Source organism: Ochotona princeps, chromosome 2 (assembly GCF_030435755.1).
Source record: "Ochotona princeps isolate mOchPri1 chromosome 2, mOchPri1.hap1, whole genome shotgun sequence".
NCBI lineage: Eukaryota > Metazoa > Chordata > Mammalia > Lagomorpha > Ochotonidae > Ochotona > Ochotona princeps.
In genome coordinates this window covers 97,609,424-97,616,024 of record NC_080833.1, presented here as the reverse complement: position 1 = coordinate 97,616,024, position 6,601 = coordinate 97,609,424, and the positions used below count along the sequence as shown (strand labels likewise).

General features: G+C 46.7%; 1 protein-coding gene across 5 annotated transcripts in view; it reads left to right on the top strand.

Annotated features, from left to right (window-relative positions):
- Positions 1–99: 99 nt before the first annotated feature.
- Positions 100–6,601, top strand: part of DENND2C (DENN domain containing 2C) — a 74,402-nt gene continuing 67,900 nt past the window's right edge. For 4 of the 5 annotated variants that reach the window (XM_058660088.1, XM_058660086.1, XM_058660085.1 and 1 more), the window contains exon 1: positions 100–681. The gene's annotated coding sequence lies outside the window, so the exon portion shown is untranslated. The remainder of the gene's footprint in view (positions 682–6,601) is intronic. The other variant, XM_058660084.1, reaches the window with a different exon arrangement.

The following is a 6,601-nucleotide window of genomic DNA, read 5'->3' as shown; positions in this document are numbered from 1 at the left end:
GGGCTGCAGCCCGCAGCAGGCAGGGCGCCCCGCACGGCAGCCCCGCACGGCCCTGAGGGGGAGTTCCCGGTGTCCTCAAGCCCCGGTGTCCCCGGCGTCCCGGGTCACCGTCTCTGGCGCCCCTAATGCAACCACTCTTGAGGAAGGTCGGCAGCACCGGCCCAGCCAGGGAGAAAGGGTGCTGCTCGTCCCGCTACAGGCGGCAGGCGCCAGAGTGAGGTGCCATTGGGCTGAGGAGTGGTGAAGGGTCAACTGCCACGTACGAGTTCAAGTGCGCCGCTCTCGGACCGGCTGACGGCAGGCACCGGGAGAGCAACGGGGCTTGGGCTCGAGGCTTCGGCGAGACGACGGTGTGGCCGGTTGCCCGCCCGCCCGCCAGCGCCCCAGTGTCACGCTCACCCGGGTCCCTGGCAAGCTTCTGGCCTGTACTCGACGCTCCAGACCCGGAGGTTCCCTCCTCACCGCGGTCCCTGGGGCGGTGCCCAAGGCGGGCCAAGCGTGACGAGTGGGAACAGGAGCCAGTGAGAAGCGGGATTCTCCAGGCAGAGGCGGGCCCTGGGCGGGTCCTTCGGCCGGACCTGCGGGGGCGGGTTGTTGGAGTTCGAGTGGGACCCGGGACGCTGGGTCCCTCGGACGTGAGGACGCGCGCCCTGCAGCCCGGCCGTGGAGCAGCTGTGGCAGGTAGGGGAGGGACGGTCCCTCCCGGGCTGGGTCTGAGGCCCGCAGTGTGAGCCACGCAGGGCGGTTGGCGTCGGGCGCAAGTCCGACGGCTGTGAGGGAGTCGGGCTGGCGGGAGTCTCCACAGCTCCCGGGCCCCGAGGGACGCCCCGCGTCCGGCCTCGCGCCCCGCCGAACGCCAGGTCTTTGGGTGGTGCTGTGGTCGGCCCTCGCGGGGAGCGGTGGAGCCGGCCCGAGGGTTTCCTGCCGGCTTCCCGCGGAGGGAGGAAGGACTCCTGGGAAAGCACTCAGCGGTTCCGCGGGGGAGCGCTTTCGCTTGAACTTGGGCGCGCTGGGACGCTGCTTGGTTACACTGTTGGAATAATTTGTGTGTATTCTTAACAGTCTGACAAGGCAGAATGCTCAAAGATGTCAAGAAGGGAATCTTAATAATAATAATGATGATGATGATGATGATAATAAAGCCTGACGGTGGGACATCTAAGAATATTTAAGTGACTAGTGTTAGCAGAAGATGATGAGGTGGTGAGTCAAGGCCGAATCTTGAGCCAGGACCCTCCTCCCAGATGTCCTCCCAGAGGTACTGTCTTTGAGTCTGTGCTTCCGTTCTGCCGCGCTGGGAGGCTCTTGCTCTTGGGTCATTCCAGAGTCCGGAGCTGGAGGTTTCAGGCAGTGCTGGTTAATTGTGGCTCTGTAGCCTGTGTTGTGCAAAGCAGCTCCGAAGCTCCTGGCACACAGTAGGTAGGCACCGTGTAACCCACTCCCCTGAAGCTGAGGATTGCTCTGTAGTGTTTTAGATAAAGTGTGAAATTTCTGTTGACTGTGCAAATAAGTTCTTGAAGCTTTTCCCCCCACCGAATCAGCAGTGTTTGAACTGTGGTGTGTTTATAACTGATTGATGACATTTTTCCAGAATAGCCCCTGTTGTCTTCACCCTGTTGTGGAATCATTTACCACACAGTTTGGTAGAAATCAACCCATTTCTTTGCCTGAGGTAAACAATTGTAACAGAGCTGGTAGAAGAAGTTGATTTTCAAATCAGGGCTTAATTTTTTGTTTTTGTAATTTAGGAGATTTGTGTCTTTCCAAGTTAACATGTCGCAATATTTAGCTGTATTTTCTGTATTTGCTTTCTTGGGGGTGTGTGTGAGTAGGTGATGGGGGACACACTACATATAAAAACAAGAGCGGCTATTTGTGACCATCAGGCTTCCATGGGGGATGCTTGTAGGCTGTTCTGAAGTAGTTTCCCAGGATGAAACCAGGAAATTTGATAATTGTGTCTTTAGTGTCTATTAGTTTTTCATTAGTCTTGTGTATGTGTGTTGATGTAGCAACAGAGTTTTTAAATACAGAAACAGAGGAAGAATATTAATTTTCCTGATTGATGTTAGGCAATTTTCTAAAGCTGGAAGTCATATTAAAATTAGTCAAAGGGCAAAAACAGCTGGACAGACAAGCAGATCTCCCACCCGCTGGTTGCATTCTGCATCTCAAATGCCTACCCTATATTACTTTTAGTGAGTCTTACAGTGCAAGCAAGAATTTTAGACCACTGGATAACAAGGTCAAATTAAATGAAGTAATAGAGTAACAGAGGGAACGTTACTATTGAATATAATCTCTATGTCACTTAAAAAACTTTTAAAGATGTTTCTACAGTTCAGCAGAAAATGAGTGCTTGGAAAGTTCTTTAAAACACCAGTTTTAGGGCTTGGCTCAGTAGGGCTAGACAATGGCTCAATTGGCTAAATCTCCCCCTCGCAAGTGTTGAGATCCTATAAGGGTACCAGTTCATTTTCCAGCCACTCCACTTCCCATCCAGCTCCCTGCCTGTTGCTGGGAAAGGAGTAGAAAATGGTCCAAGGCCTTGGAAACTTGTACCCACATGGGAGACAAGAAGCAGCTCCTGGTTCCTGGCTTCTGATCAGCTCAGCTCTGGCAGTAGCAGCCATTTGGGGAGTGAGCCGATGGATGAAAGATCTTTCTGTCTCTCCTCTCTGTAAATCTGAAAAATGAAACAAAACAAAAAACCACCAGTTTTCAACATGTGTTTTCTCTATGTAATTTTCTGCAATGTGTAACTTATTGATCATGGAAATCTGCAGCCTTACTGTCACATTATTTACCAAGCACCTGTTGTATCCAAAGGCACAGTTTTAACACTTATATCCTGTACACATGTGACCAACATATAATTTCACCCATCTAGCAATTGTATGGTACCAAGTGAACTAAAATAAGTACCAAAAACTTAAAAAACAAAAAAGGCCTGTCTTAAAAGCTGATGATGGGCCAGCTGTTTGGGATGACTACATCTCACATTGCAGTGCTTGGGTCGGAGTCCCAACTCTGCTTCTGACTCCAGCTTCCTGTTAAAACACACCCTGGGAGGCAGCTGGTAATGGATCCAAGGCTTGGGTCCTTGCCATCCATGTAGGAGATCCAAATGAAGTGCCAGGCTTCTGTCTTTGATCCAGCTCAGCCCAGGTGGTTGTAAACATTTGGAAGGAGTAAACCAGCAAATGAAACATTCCACCTCCCTGCCTTGCAGGTAAAATGGAAAGCAGCTGTTATAGTGTTGAATATCTTGTGATTTTTAAAAAAGATTTATTTTTGTTAAGATTTATGTATTTTTATTGCAAAGTCAGATATGCAGAGAGAAGGAGAGACGGAGAGAAAAATCTTCCATCTGATGATTCACTCCCCAAGTGATCACAGCGGCCTGTGCTGCGCCGATCCAAAGCTGGGAGTCAGGAGCTCTTCCAGGTCTCCCACGCAGGTGCAGGGATCCAAGGCTTTGGGCTGTCTTCGACTGCTTTCCCAGGCCACAAGCAGGGAGCTGGATGGGAAGCGGGGCCGCTGGGATTAGAACCGGTGCCCATATGGGATCCTGGTGTGTTCAAGGTGAGAATTTTAGACTGTAGGCCACCACACTGGGCCTGATTTATTTATTTTAATTGGAAAGTCATATATATTTAAAGAGGAGGAGAGACAGAGAGAAAGGAAGATCTCCCGTCCAATGATTCACTCCCCAAGTGACCGCAGTGGCTGGAGTTGCACCAATCTGAAGACAGGAGCCAGGAGCTCTTCCAGATCTCCCACGTAGGTGCAGGGTCCCAAGGCTTTGGGCCGTCCTTGACTGCTTTCCCAGGCTACAAGCAGGGAGCTGGAAGTGGAGCTGCTGGGATTAGAACCGGCATCCATATGGGATCCCGGCGTGTTCAAGGTAAGGACTTTAGCCATTAGGCCACCTGGCCAAGCCCTGTGATTTTTTTTTTTTTTAAAGGTGATGATAGCAATAACATTTCTTGAGACCTACTCCGAGTATTCTGAAATCTTTGCAAAAATTACCTGGCTTAGTCCAACAGCACCCTGAGCTGTGTTGTTACTCAAATTGCATTGAGTGCATACAGTACTTGGAAAACTTACCCATGAGCAGCGGCTTTGGTAGCAGAGGCAGGTTGCAGATCAGTCAGGCTCTGATTTTAACCTCTGGGTCGTGATGAGTTTCCAGCTGTCAATGAGCTACAAATGATATCCAACAGATACTTAAAAGAGAGCGAGCTCTAGGGGGAACTTTTCTAAAAAGAAACTGGTATTGCAAGATATAGATGAGGGCATGTGCAAGCTACAATTTAATTATACTTTGAATGTAAAAACATGTTTTTTTTTTCTGCTGGTGAATGACGTGGGATTCTTTGTGTTTCTAAGCTCTCAGTGACTCAGTGACTGCAGTTGTGGCATTATCTTAATGACATAGAGGTACTCATTTTTTAGTAAGAAGTTTTAAAAACGTTAAATATACGTTTGTGTAGATCAAACATTAAATGTTAGGGAAAAGAAAACATACCCCTCTTTAAGATGGTTACAGCCAGACACATAAGTAGATTCCAACAATTTCAGTGTGGTAAAGAGCCATCACAGAAGGTAGATAAATGAAAACACTGATGAAGCAGAATGATTCCTGCTTATAAAGCTTCATTTATTTTTATTTGAAAGGCAGTTACAGAGAGAGATCCTTTGTCCACTGGTTCATACTCCAAATGGCCACAGTGGTCAAAGCTGGGCCTGTCTAAACCCAAGAGTTTCTTTGGGATTTCCCACGTGGGTGCAGGAGCCCAAGGACTTGCGCTATCTTCTACTGCTTTCCCAGGTCACAAGCAGGGAGCTGGATGAGAAGTGGAGCAGTTGGGACTAAAGCAATGCCCATATAGTATGATGGCACCAAAGGTGGAGGCTTAGTGTACTGCACCCTGGTGCCAGCCCTAAGCAAAAGGATTCTTCTTGTAGTAAGGAGGAAGATAAGGAGAATTTATCATATTTGAATTCGGCTTTGAAGGATAAAGAGGGATTTCTGGTTTGGGGGAAGGAGTTAAGAGATGAATACCAATCAGGGATATATGTGAAAGTATATAGTATGTTTAAGGAATGCATTATAGTTCCTTGTAGTTACAGTATGTTATGCAGATGGGTGATTGAAGGACATGTGCCTGGAAATAGGCTGAAAAAAAGAAAATTGGGGAATTTGGCTGTTGATCACATTAGAATCACTGAAATTGCTAGGTGAATGTCTGGTTTCAGGTCTGCTAATTTGGAGTGATGAAATCACTGATTAACCAGTTTGGTAAAGTATTTTACTGTTCAATATGCTGTTACATACATTTAAAATATTTCTAAGTGACAATTTTTGATTCAGAAAAAGAAAAGTCTCCTTGTGCCAAGTAGTGAGGAGCCTGCTAAGGACTTTGGACTTGATCCTAAATACAATGGAGAACCAGTGAAGGGTTTTAAGTAACTGGGAAAGATAAGTTGGGGAAGGGATGGTGAGGAGGTTGGAATGGATGGAGAAAGGCAGCTGATAAGGAGATAAGTTGGGGACTATGGCTGTTGAAATAGTCTAGGTAAGATAAGTACTTGGAATTGAAAGCAGTAAGATGGGTGGAGAGGACAGGGCAGATAATGATGATGTGGAGTTGACCGGGGAAGGGGATTTGGAGAGGAGCATATGGGAAATCCCAGTGTCTATGGAACAGTATTATAAAATTAATAATAATAATAAAGAAAAAAGTTGGTTCTGGAGATGAACAGTGAAGTAAATGATGTAGTTTCTCAGCTTGAAAACTTATAGGGACCAAGGATCTTGTGTGTGTTTTGTATTGTGGGGGGAAGGTACTCATTTCAGTATTGAACATGTTAACTTTGTGAAGTGTCTGTGGAACCTTCAGGTGGGTGGTGCACATCTCTGAGTTAGCCAGTGAGGAGCAGATGAAATTGTTTAGGGAGAGCATATAGAATTAGATAGGAAGAGGGCCAAGATGAATGATTCACTTTGTATAAGTGGGTGGAACTGATTGTTTATGCTAATTTTATCTTATGCTTTGTTATTATAAAAATTTAATTGAAAGATAAACAACTTTTACATCTAAGTGAGTTTCTCTCTGTTAATATTCATTTAGGAGCCATGCTTTTACACAGAAATGTATTATCTGAAGTATTTCTGGAGTTCTTATCTTTTTATTTGAGAAGTAGATTCAAAGAAAGAGACAGAGAGATCCCATGCGCTGGTTACTCCCCAAATGCCCACCACACCTCTTCTTGGGGGCCGAAACTCAATCCCGGTGTCCCACGTGGCTGACAGGATCCATCTCTTGAACTGTCACTGCTACCTCCCAGGATCTGCATTAGCAGGAAAGGGAGGCAGCAGCTGGAGCTTGCTATCCAACCCAGGTATTCCAGTACGCGAGGCAGGCATCTTAACCTGGTTTCTTGACTGGGGCTGAGTGCTGACGCCTGCAGTTCCTCTTTCATAGAAAACTCACAGTCACAAGAGAAAGTAAGATCTTCTAACTTCATTATGAAATCATTTTTGCCTCTCCTGTGTTATTTTCATGGTATGTGTAGCCCATTTACTTTGAATCAA